The sequence below is a fragment of the Montipora capricornis genome, chromosome 9, assembly GCF_036669925.1.
Source record: "Montipora capricornis isolate CH-2021 chromosome 9, ASM3666992v2, whole genome shotgun sequence".
Taxonomy (NCBI): Eukaryota; Metazoa; Cnidaria; class Anthozoa; order Scleractinia; family Acroporidae; genus Montipora; species Montipora capricornis.
In genome coordinates, this window is record NC_090891.1 from 29259423 (window position 1) to 29278014 (window position 18592).

The following is an 18592-nucleotide window of genomic DNA, read 5'->3' on the forward strand; positions in this document are numbered from 1 at the left end:
GAAAGTGTCTTCACCTGTAGGCGCACGGAAGCCACACAGTAAAATTTAGCTGCTCGCGTCCGCTGATGGATCGGAAACGGGCAAGTGGAATAATCGCGAAAACCGGAAAATATATATTATATTAGATGTGGTGGGCTAAATCTCAAAACGTTGGTGCGGTGACCAATCCTGGGTGCACAAAAGATTCGATCAAAATAGTGTCTGGTATAATTGCTTTTTAAATAAATGGACATATTTGAAGTGCGGATTACAGACCAAATGGAGAAGTGAGCATCGCACTTGACTGGACAATTTAAGCAATTGTCACTTATAGACGCCTGTAAAATTCAACGAGACTTGATCCCATGACCTCTGCGATGCCAGGGCAATGCTCTACCAACTGGATTATGAAGCTACTCATTTGGGAGCGGTCAATTTGATGAGCTCATGTGGTCCTGTGTAAGCAGTTTGTAGAGCATTGCCTCCGGCATCACAGAGGTCATTGGTTCGAATCCCGTTGTAGTAACAAATAAACAAATATTTTTAAGGGTGTCCTTGCGTACATTTACAAGGAATCCCATTCTACAGTTTGACCCCCGAACTTGGTAGCAACGACCCCATCCTACGATGACACCAAAATTCACTATCCGCACATATTGAATCTGCTGTGACCGTCTGAGTTAGCCTTGATGTGACACCAAATTCTCCCAACGAGCCAACAAAGTAATCTATGGTATTACTTATTACTTTCGCCTAACCAAAGAATATTTCTTTTCTTTGCCTTTCCTAAGATCACGTGACGTTTTCGTTACTTTATGTTTTCTATGTAAACTGTCAAATTGTGAGTTAAAGCAATCTGTGTTGCGTTGTTGGGTTAAAGGGTGTCTCGAGATCACCTTATGTGCATGGTTAGTGCTTTCCTCGTGCGATGAACCAGAGCGTCCTGTTCAGGAGAAAGTTGTTGTCCACCGCCTCCTAACAAGCTAATGATGCTTGCGTTCATTTATTTCCAATATGCCCCGTTGTTGTTTATGAAGAGACTTGAACCAATGAAATAAGTTTTTCACCGTAGTGATGAACGTTACTTGAAGAACTAACGATGCATGGTTAAACTGAATTTTATACCATGACGTCTGCGATACAGTTGCAGTGCTCTGTCTTAGTTGCTGATTGATTTACAAGTCGGCCGCAGTGGGTGTTTCAATGATCTATCTGTGTATCCATCAGGACTGAGTGGTAATACGAAAGAGTAGGTTTGGTATGGGGTTGAGGGGATGCGTGGTCCAGTTATGTTTTATACGTTAAGTTAGATAATCGTTCAAAATACTTTGAGTAAGTCTTTGAAGCCATCATCAGATGGCAATCAGTCAGTCATGAAACAGACAGGTCAGAGACTATGATTTTTCGATTATGCCTAGGGCAAACTCAGAACAATCCGAATATTGACGACAGAAGTCGAATTTAACTCGGTGACCGTCGTTCACTATACCCAGGCGGGGTCATTCCTGGTTTAGCGTTTTTGTTTTTAGGGTTAGGATTTTGTTTTTTCAGGAGCGAGTTTAAACTTATAGTGACAAGTTGACTGTTGTAGTATCACAGCTACTGGGCCCTGCCTGGCGTCTTTTTTTCTGACTTTTCACAAGTTTTCGGGAGTAAAGATAGCAGTAAATGCATGTCGCAAATAAACAAATACAAATTATTGCTGCCACAATTATAATGTGTACACCTCCGTAACCACCAAACGGCGAATCCACTGTTCCGTAGTTATTGCTAGTGCCGTAAGAGTTACTGTTGCGGTTGTCAAGCGCACATTTTTTACTACAGCAACTACTTCCAAAAGAGGTATTGTCATGTGAGGTGTTTTTGCGGCCATGTAAGGTACATTTATTGTTGCAGCATTTCTCTTGGCGCCCGCACTCGTTCTTGTTGTAGCAGTCTTGATAAGTACAGTTTTTGCGACATTTTCTTTCCTTTGTGCCAATTTTCCCGCCAGCGCAGCAGCTTCCATAAATCCCACAGTCCGAGTTAGAATGACAAGAGTGTCTTAAACAGTAATGGTCTGGATCACAAGAGTTTCCACAACAACTCTTGTTAAAGGGACAATCTAGATGAGATGAACAAGACAGTTCTCCGAGACCGTACGAGGGCGAAAGCAGAGCGAACAAAAGGAAACTTTCGAAAATTCTAAGCCTGCAAATCACTCTCATACCCGGTTGCTCCATCATGGAGCCTTCGACGGCTTATAGAGCTGATTTGCTTTAAGCCTGCACGTTTTTATTATTGATGTAAACAAATAAATTTGTCTTAAGTTGATCTTGTGATTAAAACCCGTGAACTTAATCTTGTTTGAATTTTAGTACATGCAGATACGCATAACGCGCACCACGCCAGTCCAATGTTCGCGGAGCTCATGAGAAACGCGAAACAGTTTTGCAACAATAGGTGGTGGTGATGTTGTACCGTTGAGAATGATGATATATCAGGGGCTTGGCAACGGGAAAACGCGATCCCTGCGGGCAATCGAACCTGTATTCTCTGCAACAGCAATCGGATGCTCAACTCGCCAAGCCACAATAAATCCTTGTGGTATCCCACTGGTCTGATGGCTCGATGTCATATGATTCAGCATGCCTTTATAGAGAAGGATTCATACCAAGTCGTAATTCCTCAATTGGGAAACCCCAGAATTTGGAGGGAGATTCAAAATCTGAAACTAGCTTCAGTGCTGTTTGTTTTTTCTACCTCTGAAATATAAAAATCAAAAAAATAAAACAAAATGTGGACCCCAGGTCTCTGGACCACCCCTGTAGACCACCCCTCATTTTGTACAGTTACAAGCAGAAAAATCTTTAGACGAAAAACAGAAGTGATCCAAGCAAAAATCTTAACAATTTAAGCAATTGTCCGAGTTACACACACATGAAAATTCAGGTGCCTCTAACGGGATTCTAACGGGATTCGAACGCATGACCAGCGATGCGGGTGCAATGCTGTACTAACTGAGCTCTAAGGCCACTCAGTTGGGAGCAGGTCATGTTTTGGGTCTTGTTGTACTTCACTGGACGGGCTTCAGGATTGGCCAAAAGAACAATAGAATGAACAAAGATAACAATGGATTTGGCACAGAAAACAATAGGAAGTACGACACTATACAGCCAATTAAATATAGTGATCTACAAGAGGTTACGACCCAACCCCATGTTTTGCATACGTCCTCCTCATGGATCCTTACCATGCCTTTTTTTGGCCTGGCCTTTCATATGCCACGCTGGTAGGACTCAGCCGACTGGTTGGATCAGTTGGTTGTGCATCGGACGAGAGTGCTGGAGGTGGCGGGTTCAAAACCCCGCCCAATGTCCTAGCGAATTTTTGGACCCCTGGAGTACAAATCCAATTGCGGATGAAGCTTATTCAGGCAGTTAGATTTTGGATTGGGGAAACTGACCGATACCATAAATCATAAATCATTGCGAATAAGATCAGATCAGTAAAGGTCGGTTAAAGCATTCACGGCAGTAGATGAGAATTTATTAACTCCTTTCTCACAGAAGCTCTCACAGAAGCTTAAGTCACGCACTATGGTTAGACTTTCTAGTCTTCTCGGATAAGTTCGATAAACCGTAGGCCTCGTCTCAAATCACTTGCGTAGCCAGCGTGGGACGTTAAAGGGAAAGTACGGTCTAGAAAAAGTCAGTTCTCTGAATCGAAAGTGTCATACTTGACCACTCATTTGGACTAAATGTGTTTAAATAGCCAACAATAACGCTTCAAAAATAGGCAAATTTAAAATTAAATCCGCCTTTCCTTGCACGGTGAAGGCACTCATTTCAAAACAACAACCAAGAGCAATGGTGAAATTACTTCGCCACATTCCCACGAAAGTTCGTTTCAAAGTTTGCCATTTGATTGACAGGTACGTAATGAAATTTACAACGACATTCGCAAATCGCCTGTCAAAAGTTTTGTGAAATGCACTGTAACCACATTTCAAGTTACGTTTATTAGCGCATAACAGTGAAAGTCGTCTATATATGGCTTAATTCTGTTTTCTCGCTCCAATATAATGATATTTTGGACTAGTTGACTGAGATTTCCGTATGAAGCGAATGCCACCAAGACCAATATTCATATACCTGAAGGACATAAAGGACCGGCTTGAAGCCCTCCTTGGTAAAATGACAGACCCGAACAGACAATGTAGCGGTCAGGTTTTCACGTTTGAGGAATCCATCCACGTTTTATTTTCGCCGGCCAACTTTTCTTTAAATTTTAATTTTCCGGTGTAAGCTTCGGTTTTTTTAATTTTTATATGTGTTCTCAAGTCTAGACATGCGTCTAGTTTCATCCCCATCGAAAGCGTACACCCCAACAGCGGTAACTGTTGATGTGAAAAAGCCTTGCTACATGTATTGAGCAACATCTGAAAGTTTCGTCGGCTTATTCAAATTAAACGCTTCCTCGTGTGAAAGCAAACAAATACGTTTGCTGAAGCATCGAAGACGGCTGTCGCTGAAGGAAGAAAGTGAAAAAGGTACGTTTGTCGAATATTTCTTTGTCGCATGTTCAAGGTTTTTGTCTGGTCTGGCTGATTTTTGCCGCCTAGTTTGATTGACTAGAAAATCTAGAAGTATGTAGTGACTTGAGTTTCTGTCGCACTTTTGGCCTACATGGCCTACTATCTATTGATCGTTTACCATCGTTTACCATCGTTTTTCATCTTACATTTGAATTTCTCGAAGCAGAAAGGTCACACAACATTAAGAAAGTGATCGCGGAACGAAGAATTTGTAAGGCCGAATTGGTCAGTGTAAAACGCTGACTGCAGAATGCAGACCGGGGGTAAAATGCAGACTAAGGTTATAATTTAACTGTTGAAAAAGCCCAAACCATTAGAAATGCTAACAGTTAAGCCTAAATATTGTTTTAGGCCTAATTAGGCCTAAGGTTAGCATTTCTAAGGGGTTTGGGCGTTTTTCAACAGTTACGTTATAACCTCAGTCTGCATTTTACCCCTGGTCTGTAGTCTGCGTTTTGTCGAACACGTTTGTTGACTATTGCTACGTCATAACACGTCATATCCAAGATGGCGCTCTCCAAGTCACGAAAGAGGCAACTTCAAAGTGCTCTTGTCACATTTTAACAGGGAACTTTTCCTTTAAAGAACACACCCGGTTAGAGAAGAGTAGGGGACGTAGTCCCCGGTGCAGTGGGCTCTCATTCATTCTCTTCTGGGGTCACCTGTGTACACTACTTACTATTCAGTTAAAATCACTGTAAACTGCATGGCTGCCATTTGTGCCAGAAAAAAAGCAGTCTGGCAAAGTCCCCAACAAAACGTTGTTGATTGACCCTGAAAAGCCCTTAGGGGAGTGGCCAACGAAATATTCATTCATTCATTCATTCATTCATTCATTCATTCATTCCATTTGTTGGGCTCATTTGCTCTGGTGAAGAAGTTGATGAATAAAAAAAATGAATGTACCTTGAAGCGCTGGTTAGGCCCTCCCTGTTTACAAGCAGGTACGGTAACCCTACTGCTAGGGTTACCCCTAGAACTCACACATTTCGTCTTTTTTTCATCGACACGTTTACAAGGCAGCTAGGGTTACCCTAGCAAGAGAGTAACCCTAGCTGCCTTGTAAACGCTCCGCTAGGGACAACTTTTTAGCGGTTTCCATTGTGTTTGTGATGCTGGCGGTTACCAAGCACGCAAAGTTGTCCCGGGTGGTAGGGTAACCCAACCTGTGCTTGTAAACCCAGGCTATCTTTGAACCTCTTGCTAGGGTAACCTTAGTAGTTTAACTTACCCTACCTGCTTGTAAACAGGGCCTTAGAGACGCATCCCTTTGGAGCCACCAAATAGGTTGTATAGGTGTCTATTAGAGACAATTATTATTAAATCAGTAGCCCATAAATAGGAGCGAACAACTTCCCTATATTCCTGTCATGGGTTTTTCACAGACCGCAATTTAGTTTTGGATTCAATTTTCCGCGAATGAGACTCCTACAGGAGCCCGATGACGAATCACAAGAACTAACTTGACCTCATAGCGTCACTAAACGGAAACTGTCTTTTTTTCTTGCGGAAAAAGTGGTCTAATTCTAAATTGGTCGGCAAAAATGCCGTGACAGCCTTAGTATGGGAGTTGTTCACTCTTTGAGGAGAATTCCGTGGAAGAAAGTCTTGTCTTTGTCGATCGTGTTGCTTGCACGATGGTATTCTGGGGCCGGTTGCTCCAAGCCTGGTTAGCGCTAACCGTTAGTTAAGAGGTATCAAAACCAATAGGTTTCCATGCCATTAAACGCTGGTTAGCGATAACCATGCTTCGAGCAACCCAGGCCTGAACGATGAAATGCACACTGAAACACTAAAATTACACTTACCGAAAGCGTCAGAAGTTTCATCTTCACTCGCTCTTACAGCGAGCCAATGATCATTTCTCCAGTTTCTTTTATGGTGTGTAAGGCTAAAATCTTTGTTTCTCGAACATTTTCAGCCCGCCATTGCTTTCTCTTTTCTGTTTATATCATACGTACTTTACTTATGTGGGCTCAGGTTTGTCCATCACGTGACAATGTCAACAGTTCGTGTTCGGGGAACGAGCGAGTTGGCGCAAATCTGGTAGGTTTATCATTTTATAAGTGATTTTTTGGGCCATCTTCGTCTACAGAAGCCCCCAGGCTGGCATCATTAAGCTAGAATGTGGGTAAAGGCAAGCCTTTGAAAGAAAACAGAGGTGAGAGATGGTTTCATGCAGACTGGGACGCCTAAAATGCTTTAATGGCGGTTCACGAGTGAAGTTGTCTCTCTGGCCTCTCTGTGGATGAATTCCAGGACCTACCGATACAATTTGGGAGACTTTTGAGTGCTAAAAATTTCAATCGATGCTATATTTTGCTGGTAGGACTGGGTGGCCCGACACTTATAAAAAATCTAAGAACTGGAAATCGAGGGACTTACCTGTTCGTGGAATGCACAATTACCCAGAATCCTTTTTGAGCATGAACAAGGCTACTTGAGAAGTACGAGGCTGGCCCTCATCAAATGGCCGAAGCGCAGCCGGAAAAAAAAAACACTAAAAGGAAAATTTCGTGTCAGATACTAAGCAGTAGCCCTTATGTGTGCTGTTACCGGAAACTTTTGATTTCTGAAGAAGCTTTTATCGTAGAAAATTGGAGAAAAGCTAGTGCTTTTTTGGGTAATTTCCTCCTAGAAAAAAGCTCCCATGTGAAATGCAAGAAAAAACAAAATCCAAACTATAGACTACCCTTTTTAACATGTGTTTTAACAGAGGAGCTACAAGTAGTCAAAGGGTTAGTCACAATGGCTCAAGGACCGATTAACCTCTCCCTCTTTGGATTGAAAACAACACGGGGACCCCAAACAGAGTTTTTGCTTTTTTTTTCTTTTTTTTTCCACAAAAAAAAATGCTTAAAAACGAATTTTACTGTAAAAGTTAACGGCGATTATAGACCGTTCAACGGCCATTTACAAATTAAAGGATCATGTGCGTATATATATCTTACAAATACGCATGCGTTCTGTACGTGCACTCGCGTGATAGGTAAATGTGGTTACCACATGTTGAAATGCAAGAAAAAAATTCCAAACTATAGACCATCCCTTATTTTACTTAATGCAAGTGAGAAGTTACGAGTAGTCAAGGGGTTAGTCGCGTATGGTTTAGGGGCCGATTAATCTCTCCCTCCCAGGATCGAAAGTAGCACGGGGCCCCGAACAGAGTTTTTTCTTTTTTTTTTTCCTTGTGTACAAATGTCACAAATACGCATGCGTTCTGTACGTACACTCGCCTGGTAAGTAAATGTGGTTACCACAAGGCGAAATGTGTGTACAAATGTGACAAATACGCATGCGTTCTGTACGTACATTCGCCTGGTAGGTAAATGTGCTTACCACAAGGCGAAATGTGTGTACAAATGTCACAAATACGCATGCGTTCTGTACGTACATTTGCCTGGTAGGTAAATGTGCTTACCACATGGCGAAATGTGTGTACAAATGTCACAAATACGCATGCGTTCTGTACGTGCACTCGCGTGATAGGTAAATGTGGTTACCACATGTTGAAATGCAAGAAAAAAATTCCAAACTATAGACCATCCCTTATTTTACTTAATGCAAGTGAGAAGTTACGAGTAGTCAAGGGGTTAGTCGCGTATGGTTTAGGGGCCGATTAATCTCTCCCTCCCAGGATCGAAAGTAGCACGGGGCCCCGAACAGAGTTTTTTCTTTTTTTTTTCCTTGTGTACAAATGTCACAAATACGCATGCGTTCTGTACGTACACTCGCCTGGTAAGTAAATGTGGTTACCACAAGGCGAAATGTGTGTACAAATGTGACAAATACGCATGCGTTCTGTACGTACATTCGCCTGGTAGGTAAATGTGCTTACCACAAGGCGAAATGTGTGTACAAATGTCACAAATACGCATGCGTTCTGTACGTACATTTGCCTGGTAGGTAAATGTGCTTACCACATGGCGAAATGTGTGTACAAATGTCACAAATACGCATGCGTTCTGTACGTGCACTCGCGTGATAGGTAAATGTGGTTACCACATGTTGAAATGCAAGAAAAAAATTCCAAACTATAGACCATCCCTTATTTTACTTAATGCAAGTGAGAAGTTACGAGTAGTCAAGGGGTTAGTCGCGTATGGTTTAGGGGCCGATTAATCTCTCCCTCCCAGGATCGAAAGTAGCACGGGGCCCCGAACAGAGTTTTTTCTTTTTTTTTTTCCTTGTGTACAAATGTCACAAATACGCATGCGTTCTGTACGTACACTCGCCTGGTAAGTAAATGTGGTTACCACAAGGCGAAATGTGTGTACAAATGTGACAAATACGCATGCGTTCTGTACGTACATTCGCCTGGTAGGTAAATGTGCTTACCACAAGGCGAAATGTGTGTACAAATGTCACAAATACGCATGCGTTCTGTACGTACATTTGCCTGGTAGGTAAATGTGCTTACCACATGGCGAAATGTGTGTACAAATGTCACAAATACGCATGCGTTCTGTACGTGCACTCGCGTGATAGGTAAATGTGGTTACCACATGTTGAAATGCAAGAAAAAAATTCCAAACTATAGACCATCCCTTATTTTACTTAATGCAAGTGAGAAGTTACGAGTAGTCAAGGGGTTAGTCGCGTATGGTTTAGGGGCCGATTAATCTCTCCCTCCCAGGATCGAAAGTAGCACGGGGCCCCGAACAGAGTTTTTTCTTTTTTTTTTTCCTTGTGTACAAATGTCACAAATACGCATGCGTTCTGTACGTACACTCGCCTGGTAAGTAAATGTGGTTACCACAAGGCGAAATGTGTGTACAAATGTGACAAATACGCATGCGTTCTGTACGTACATTCGCCTGGTAGGTAAATGTGCTTACCACAAGGCGAAATGTGTGTACAAATGTCACAAATACGCATGCGTTCTGTACGTACATTTGCCTGGTAGGTAAATGTGCTTACCACATGGCGAAATGTGTGTACAAATGTCACAAATACGCATGCGTTCTGTACGTGCACTCGCGTGATAGGTAAATGTGGTTACCACATGTTGAAATGCAAGAAAAAAATTCCAAACTATAGACCATCCCTTATTTTACTTAATGCAAGTGAGAAGTTACGAGTAGTCAAGGGGTTAGTCGCGTATGGTTTAGGGGCCGATTAATCTCTCCCTCCCAGGATCGAAAGTAGCACGGGGCCCCGAACAGAGTTTTTTCTTTTTTTTTTTCCTTGTGTACAAATGTCACAAATACGCATGCGTTCTGTACGTACACTCGCCTGGTAAGTAAATGTGGTTACCACAAGGCGAAATGTGTGTACAAATGTGACAAATACGCATGCGTTCTGTACGTACATTCGCCTGGTAGGTAAATGTGCTTACCACAAGGCGAAATGTGTGTACAAATGTCACAAATACGCATGCGTTCTGTACGTACATTTGCCTGGTAGGTAAATGTGCTTACCACATGGCGAAATGTGTGTACAAATGTCACAAATACGCATGCGTTCTGTACGTGCACTCGCGTGATAGGTAAATGTGGTTACCACATGTTGAAATGCAAGAAAAAAATTCCAAACTATAGACCATCCCTTATTTTACTTAATGCAAGTGAGAAGTTACGAGTAGTCAAGGGGTTAGTCGCGTATGGTTTAGGGGCCGATTAATCTCTCCCTCCCAGGATCGAAAGTAGCACGGGGCCCCGAACAGAGTTTTTTCTTTTTTTTTTTCCTTGTGTACAAATGTCACAAATACGCATGCGTTCTGTACGTACACTCGCCTGGTAAGTAAATGTGGTTACCACAAGGCGAAATGTGTGTACAAATGTGACAAATACGCATGCGTTCTGTACGTACATTCGCCTGGTAGGTAAATGTGCTTACCACAAGGCGAAATGTGTGTACAAATGTCACAAATACGCATGCGTTCTGTACGTACATTTGCCTGGTAGGTAAATGTGCTTACCACATGGCGAAATGTGTGTACAAATGTCACAAATACGCATGCGTTCTGTACGTGCACTCGCGTGATAGGTAAATGTGGTTACCACATGTTGAAATGCAAGAAAAAAATTCCAAACTATAGACCATCCCTTATTTTACTTAATGCAAGTGAGAAGTTACGAGTAGTCAAGGGGTTAGTCGCGTATGGTTTAGGGGCCGATTAATCTCTCCCTCCCAGGATCGAAAGTAGCACGGGGCCCCGAACAGAGTTTTTTCTTTTTTTTTTTCCTTGTGTACAAATGTCACAAATACGCATGCGTTCTGTACGTACACTCGCCTGGTAAGTAAATGTGGTTACCACAAGGCGAAATGTGTGTACAAATGTGACAAATACGCATGCGTTCTGTACGTACATTCGCCTGGTAGGTAAATGTGCTTACCACAAGGCGAAATGTGTGTACAAATGTCACAAATACGCATGCGTTCTGTACGTACATTTGCCTGGTAGGTAAATGTGCTTACCACATGGCGAAATGTGTGTACAAATGTCACAAATACGCATGCGTTCTGTACGTGCACTCGCGTGATAGGTAAATGTGGTTACCACATGTTGAAATGCAAGAAAAAAATTCCAAACTATAGACCATCCCTTATTTTACTTAATGCAAGTGAGAAGTTACGAGTAGTCAAGGGGTTAGTCGCGTATGGTTTAGGGGCCGATTAATCTCTCCCTCCCAGGATCGAAAGTAGCACGGGGCCCCGAACAGAGTTTTTTCTTTTTTTTTTTCCTTGTGTACAAATGTCACAAATACGCATGCGTTCTGTACGTACACTCGCCTGGTAAGTAAATGTGGTTACCACAAGGCGAAATGTGTGTACAAATGTGACAAATACGCATGCGTTCTGTACGTACATTCGCCTGGTAGGTAAATGTGCTTACCACAAGGCGAAATGTGTGTACAAATGTCACAAATACGCATGCGTTCTGTACGTACATTTGCCTGGTAGGTAAATGTGCTTACCACATGGCGAAATGTGTGTACAAATGTCACAAATACGCATGCGTTCTGTACGTGCACTCGCGTGATAGGTAAATGTGGTTACCACATGTTGAAATGCAAGAAAAAAATTCCAAACTATAGACCATCCCTTATTTTACTTAATGCAAGTGAGAAGTTACGAGTAGTCAAGGGGTTAGTCGCGTATGGTTTAGGGGCCGATTAATCTCTCCCTCCCAGGATCGAAAGTAGCACGGGGCCCCGAACAGAGTTTTTTCTTTTTTTTTTTCCTTGTGTACAAATGTCACAAATACGCATGCGTTCTGTACGTACACTCGCCTGGTAAGTAAATGTGGTTACCACAAGGCGAAATGTGTGTACAAATGTGACAAATACGCATGCGTTCTGTACGTACATTCGCCTGGTAGGTAAATGTGCTTACCACAAGGCGAAATGTGTGTACAAATGTCACAAATACGCATGCGTTCTGTACGTACATTTGCCTGGTAGGTAAATGTGCTTACCACATGGCGAAATGTGTGTACAAATGTCACAAATACGCATGCGTTCTGTACGTGCACTCGCGTGATAGGTAAATGTGGTTACCACATGTTGAAATGCAAGAAAAAAATTCCAAACTATAGACCATCCCTTATTTTACTTAATGCAAGTGAGAAGTTACGAGTAGTCAAGGGGTTAGTCGCGTATGGTTTAGGGGCCGATTAATCTCTCCCTCCCAGGATCGAAAGTAGCACGGGGCCCCGAACAGAGTTTTTTCTTTTTTTTTTTCCTTGTGTACAAATGTCACAAATACGCATGCGTTCTGTACGTACACTCGCCTGGTAAGTAAATGTGGTTACCACAAGGCGAAATGTGTGTACAAATGTGACAAATACGCATGCGTTCTGTACGTACATTCGCCTGGTAGGTAAATGTGCTTACCACAAGGCGAAATGTGTGTACAAATGTCACAAATACGCATGCGTTCTGTACGTACATTTGCCTGGTAGGTAAATGTGCTTACCACATGGCGAAATGTGTGTACAAATGTCACAAATACGCATGCGTTCTGTACGTGCACTCGCGTGATAGGTAAATGTGGTTACCACATGTTGAAATGCAAGAAAAAAATTCCAAACTATAGACCATCCCTTATTTTACTTAATGCAAGTGAGAAGTTACGAGTAGTCAAGGGGTTAGTCGCGTATGGTTTAGGGGCCGATTAATCTCTCCCTCCCAGGATCGAAAGTAGCACGGGGCCCCGAACAGAGTTTTTTCTTTTTTTTTTTCCTTGTGTACAAATGTCACAAATACGCATGCGTTCTGTACGTACACTCGCCTGGTAAGTAAATGTGGTTACCACAAGGCGAAATGTGTGTACAAATGTGACAAATACGCATGCGTTCTGTACGTACATTCGCCTGGTAGGTAAATGTGCTTACCACAAGGCGAAATGTGTGTACAAATGTCACAAATACGCATGCGTTCTGTACGTACATTTGCCTGGTAGGTAAATGTGCTTACCACATGGCGAAATGTGTGTACAAATGTCACAAATACGCATGCGTTCTGTACGTGCACTCGCGTGATAGGTAAATGTGGTTACCACATGTTGAAATGCAAGAAAAAAATTCCAAACTATAGACCATCCCTTATTTTACTTAATGCAAGTGAGAAGTTACGAGTAGTCAAGGGGTTAGTCGCGTATGGTTTAGGGGCCGATTAATCTCTCCCTCCCAGGATCGAAAGTAGCACGGGGCCCCGAACAGAGTTTTTTCTTTTTTTTTTTCCTTGTGTACAAATGTCACAAATACGCATGCGTTCTGTACGTACACTCGCCTGGTAAGTAAATGTGGTTACCACAAGGCGAAATGTGTGTACAAATGTGACAAATACGCATGCGTTCTGTACGTACATTCGCCTGGTAGGTAAATGTGCTTACCACAAGGCGAAATGTGTGTACAAATGTCACAAATACGCATGCGTTCTGTACGTACATTTGCCTGGTAGGTAAATGTGCTTACCACATGGCGAAATGTGTGTACAAATGTCACAAATACGCATGCGTTCTGTACGTGCACTCGCGTGATAGGTAAATGTGGTTACCACATGTTGAAATGCAAGAAAAAAATTCCAAACTATAGACCATCCCTTATTTTACTTAATGCAAGTGAGAAGTTACGAGTAGTCAAGGGGTTAGTCGCGTATGGTTTAGGGGCCGATTAATCTCTCCCTCCCAGGATCGAAAGTAGCACGGGGCCCCGAACAGAGTTTTTTCTTTTTTTTTTCCTTGTGTACAAATGTCACAAATACGCATGCGTTCTGTACGTACACTCGCCTGGTAAGTAAATGTGGTTACCACAAGGCGAAATGTGTGTACAAATGTGACAAATACGCATGCGTTCTGTACGTACATTCGCCTGGTAGGTAAATGTGCTTACCACAAGGCGAAATGTGTGTACAAATGTCACAAATACGCATGCGTTCTGTACGTACATTTGCCTGGTAGGTAAATGTGCTTACCACATGGCGAAATGTGTGTACAAATGTCACAAATACGCATGCGTTCTGTACGTGCACTCGCGTGATAGGTAAATGTGGTTACCACATGTTGAAATGCAAGAAAAAAATTCCAAACTATAGACCATCCCTTATTTTACTTAATGCAAGTGAGAAGTTACGAGTAGTCAAGGGGTTAGTCGCGTATGGTTTAGGGGCCGATTAATCTCTCCCTCCCAGGATCGAAAGTAGCACGGGGCCCCGAACAGAGTTTTTTCTTTTTTTTTTTCCTTGTGTACAAATGTCACAAATACGCATGCGTTCTGTACGTACACTCGCCTGGTAAGTAAATGTGGTTACCACAAGGCGAAATGTGTGTACAAATGTGACAAATACGCATGCGTTCTGTACGTACATTCGCCTGGTAGGTAAATGTGCTTACCACAAGGCGAAATGTGTGTACAAATGTCACAAATACGCATGCGTTCTGTACGTACATTTGCCTGGTAGGTAAATGTGCTTACCACATGGCGAAATGTGTGTACAAATGTCACAAATACGCATGCGTTCTGTACGTGCACTCGCGTGATAGGTAAATGTGGTTACCACATGTTGAAATGCAAGAAAAAAATTCCAAACTATAGACCATCCCTTATTTTACTTAATGCAAGTGAGAAGTTACGAGTAGTCAAGGGGTTAGTCGCGTATGGTTTAGGGGCCGATTAATCTCTCCCTCCCAGGATCGAAAGTAGCACGGGGCCCCGAACAGAGTTTTTTCTTTTTTTTTTTCCTTGTGTACAAATGTCACAAATACGCATGCGTTCTGTACGTACACTCGCCTGGTAAGTAAATGTGGTTACCACAAGGCGAAATGTGTGTACAAATGTGACAAATACGCATGCGTTCTGTACGTACATTCGCCTGGTAGGTAAATGTGCTTACCACAAGGCGAAATGTGTGTACAAATGTCACAAATACGCATGCGTTCTGTACGTACATTTGCCTGGTAGGTAAATGTGCTTACCACATGGCGAAATGTGTGTACAAATGTCACAAATACGCATGCGTTCTGTACGTGCACTCGCGTGATAGGTAAATGTGGTTACCACATGTTGAAATGCAAGAAAAAAATTCCAAACTATAGACCATCCCTTATTTTACTTAATGCAAGTGAGAAGTTACGAGTAGTCAAGGGGTTAGTCGCGTATGGTTTAGGGGCCGATTAATCTCTCCCTCCCAGGATCGAAAGTAGCACGGGGCCCCGAACAGAGTTTTTTCTTTTTTTTTTCCTTGTGTACAAATGTCACAAATACGCATGCGTTCTGTACGTACACTCGCCTGGTAAGTAAATGTGGTTACCACAAGGCGAAATGTGTGTACAAATGTGACAAATACGCATGCGTTCTGTACGTACATTCGCCTGGTAGGTAAATGTGCTTACCACAAGGCGAAATGTGTGTACAAATGTCACAAATACGCATGCGTTCTGTACGTACATTTGCCTGGTAGGTAAATGTGCTTACCACATGGCGAAATGTGTGTACAAATGTCACAAATACGCATGCGTTCTGTACGTGCACTCGCGTGATAGGTAAATGTGGTTACCACATGTTGAAATGCAAGAAAAAAATTCCAAACTATAGACCATCCCTTATTTTACTTAATGCAAGTGAGAAGTTACGAGTAGTCAAGGGGTTAGTCGCGTATGGTTTAGGGGCCGATTAATCTCTCCCTCCCAGGATCGAAAGTAGCACGGGGCCCCGAACAGAGTTTTTTCTTTTTTTTTTTCCTTGTGTACAAATGTCACAAATACGCATGCGTTCTGTACGTACACTCGCCTGGTAAGTAAATGTGGTTACCACAAGGCGAAATGTGTGTACAAATGTGACAAATACGCATGCGTTCTGTACGTACATTCGCCTGGTAGGTAAATGTGCTTACCACAAGGCGAAATGTGTGTACAAATGTCACAAATACGCATGCGTTCTGTACGTACATTTGCCTGGTAGGTAAATGTGCTTACCACATGGCGAAATGTGTGTACAAATGTCACAAATACGCATGCGTTCTGTACGTGCACTCGCGTGATAGGTAAATGTGGTTACCACATGTTGAAATGCAAGAAAAAAATTCCAAACTATAGACCATCCCTTATTTTACTTAATGCAAGTGAGAAGTTACGAGTAGTCAAGGGGTTAGTCGCGTATGGTTTAGGGGCCGATTAATCTCTCCCTCCCAGGATCGAAAGTAGCACGGGGCCCCGAACAGAGTTTTTTCTTTTTTTTTTTCCTTGTGTACAAATGTCACAAATACGCATGCGTTCTGTACGTACACTCGCCTGGTAAGTAAATGTGGTTACCACAAGGCGAAATGTGTGTACAAATGTGACAAATACGCATGCGTTCTGTACGTACATTCGCCTGGTAGGTAAATGTGCTTACCACAAGGCGAAATGTGTGTACAAATGTCACAAATACGCATGCGTTCTGTACGTACATTTGCCTGGTAGGTAAATGTGCTTACCACATGGCGAAATGTGTGTACAAATGTCACAAATACGCATGCGTTCTGTACGTGCACTCGCGTGATAGGTAAATGTGGTTACCACATGTTGAAATGCAAGAAAAAAATTCCAAACTATAGACCATCCCTTATTTTACTTAATGCAAGTGAGAAGTTACGAGTAGTCAAGGGGTTAGTCGCGTATGGTTTAGGGGCCGATTAATCTCTCCCTCCCAGGATCGAAAGTAGCACGGGGCCCCGAACAGAGTTTTTCTTTTTTTTTTTCCTTGTGTACAAATGTCACAAATACGCATGCGTTCTGTACGTACACTCGCCTGGTAAGTAAATGTGGTTACCACAAGGCGAAATGTGTGTACAAATGTGACAAATACGCATGCGTTCTGTACGTACATTCGCCTGGTAGGTAAATGTGCTTACCACAAGGCGAAATGTGTGTACAAATGTCACAAATACGCATGCGTTCTGTACGTACATTTGCCTGGTAGGTAAATGTGCTTACCACATGGCGAAATGTGTGTACAAATGTCACAAATACGCATGCGTTCTGTACGTGCACTCGCGTGATAGGTAAATGTGGTTACCACATGTTGAAATGCAAGAAAAAAATTCCAAACTATAGACCATCCCTTATTTTACTTAATGCAAGTGAGAAGTTACGAGTAGTCAAGGGGTTAGTCGCGTATGGTTTAGGGGCCGATTAATCTCTCCCTCCCAGGATCGAAAGTAGCACGGGGCCCCGAACAGAGTTTTTTCTTTTTTTTTTTCCTTGTGTACAAATGTCACAAATACGCATGCGTTCTGTACGTACACTCGCCTGGTAAGTAAATGTGGTTACCACAAGGCGAAATGTGTGTACAAATGTGACAAATACGCATGCGTTCTGTACGTACATTCGCCTGGTAGGTAAATGTGCTTACCACAAGGCGAAATGTGTGTACAAATGTCACAAATACGCATGCGTTCTGTACGTACATTTGCCTGGTAGGTAAATGTGCTTACCACATGGCGAAATGTGTGTACAAATGTCACAAATACGCATGCGTTCTGTACGTGCACTCGCGTGATAGGTAAATGTGGTTACCACATGTTGAAATGCAAGAAAAAAATTCCAAACTATAGACCATCCCTTATTTTACTTAATGCAAGTGAGAAGTTACGAGTAGTCAAGGGGTTAGTCGCGTATGGTTTAGGGGCCGATTAATCTCTCCCTCCCAGGATCGAAAGTAGCACGGGGCCCCGAACAGAGTTTTTTCTTTTTTTTTTTCCTTGTGTACAAATGTCACAAATACGCATGCGTTCTGTACGTACACTCGCCTGGTAAGTAAATGTGGTTACCACAAGGCGAAATGTGTGTACAAATGTGACAAATACGCATGCGTTCTGTACGTACATTCGCCTGGTAGGTAAATGTGCTTACCACAAGGCGAAATGTGTGTACAAATGTCACAAATACGCATGCGTTCTGTACGTACATTTGCCTGGTAGGTAAATGTGCTTACCACATGGCGAAATGTGTGTACAAATGTCACAAATACGCATGCGTTCTGTACGTGCACTCGCGTGATAGGTAAATGTGGTTACCACATGTTGAAATGCAAGAAAAAAATTCCAAACTATAGACCATCCCTTATTTTACTTAATGCAAGTGAGAAGTTACGAGTAGTCAAGGGGTTAGTCGCGTATGGTTTAGGGGCCGATTAATCTCTCCCTCCCAGGATCGAAAGTAGCACGGGGCCCCGAACAGAGTTTTTTCTTTTTTTTTTTCCTTGTGTACAAATGTCACAAATACGCATGCGTTCTGTACGTACACTCGCCTGGTAAGTAAATGTGGTTACCACAAGGCGAAATGTGTGTACAAATGTGACAAATACGCATGCGTTCTGTACGTACATTCGCCTGGTAGGTAAATGTGCTTACCACAAGGCGAAATGTGTGTACAAATGTCACAAATACGCATGCGTTCTGTACGTACATTTGCCTGGTAGGTAAATGTGCTTACCACATGGCGAAATGTGTGTACAAATGTCACAAATACGCATGCGTTCTGTACGTGCACTCGCGTGATAGGTAAATGTGGTTACCACATGTTGAAATGCAAGAAAAAAATTCCAAACTATAG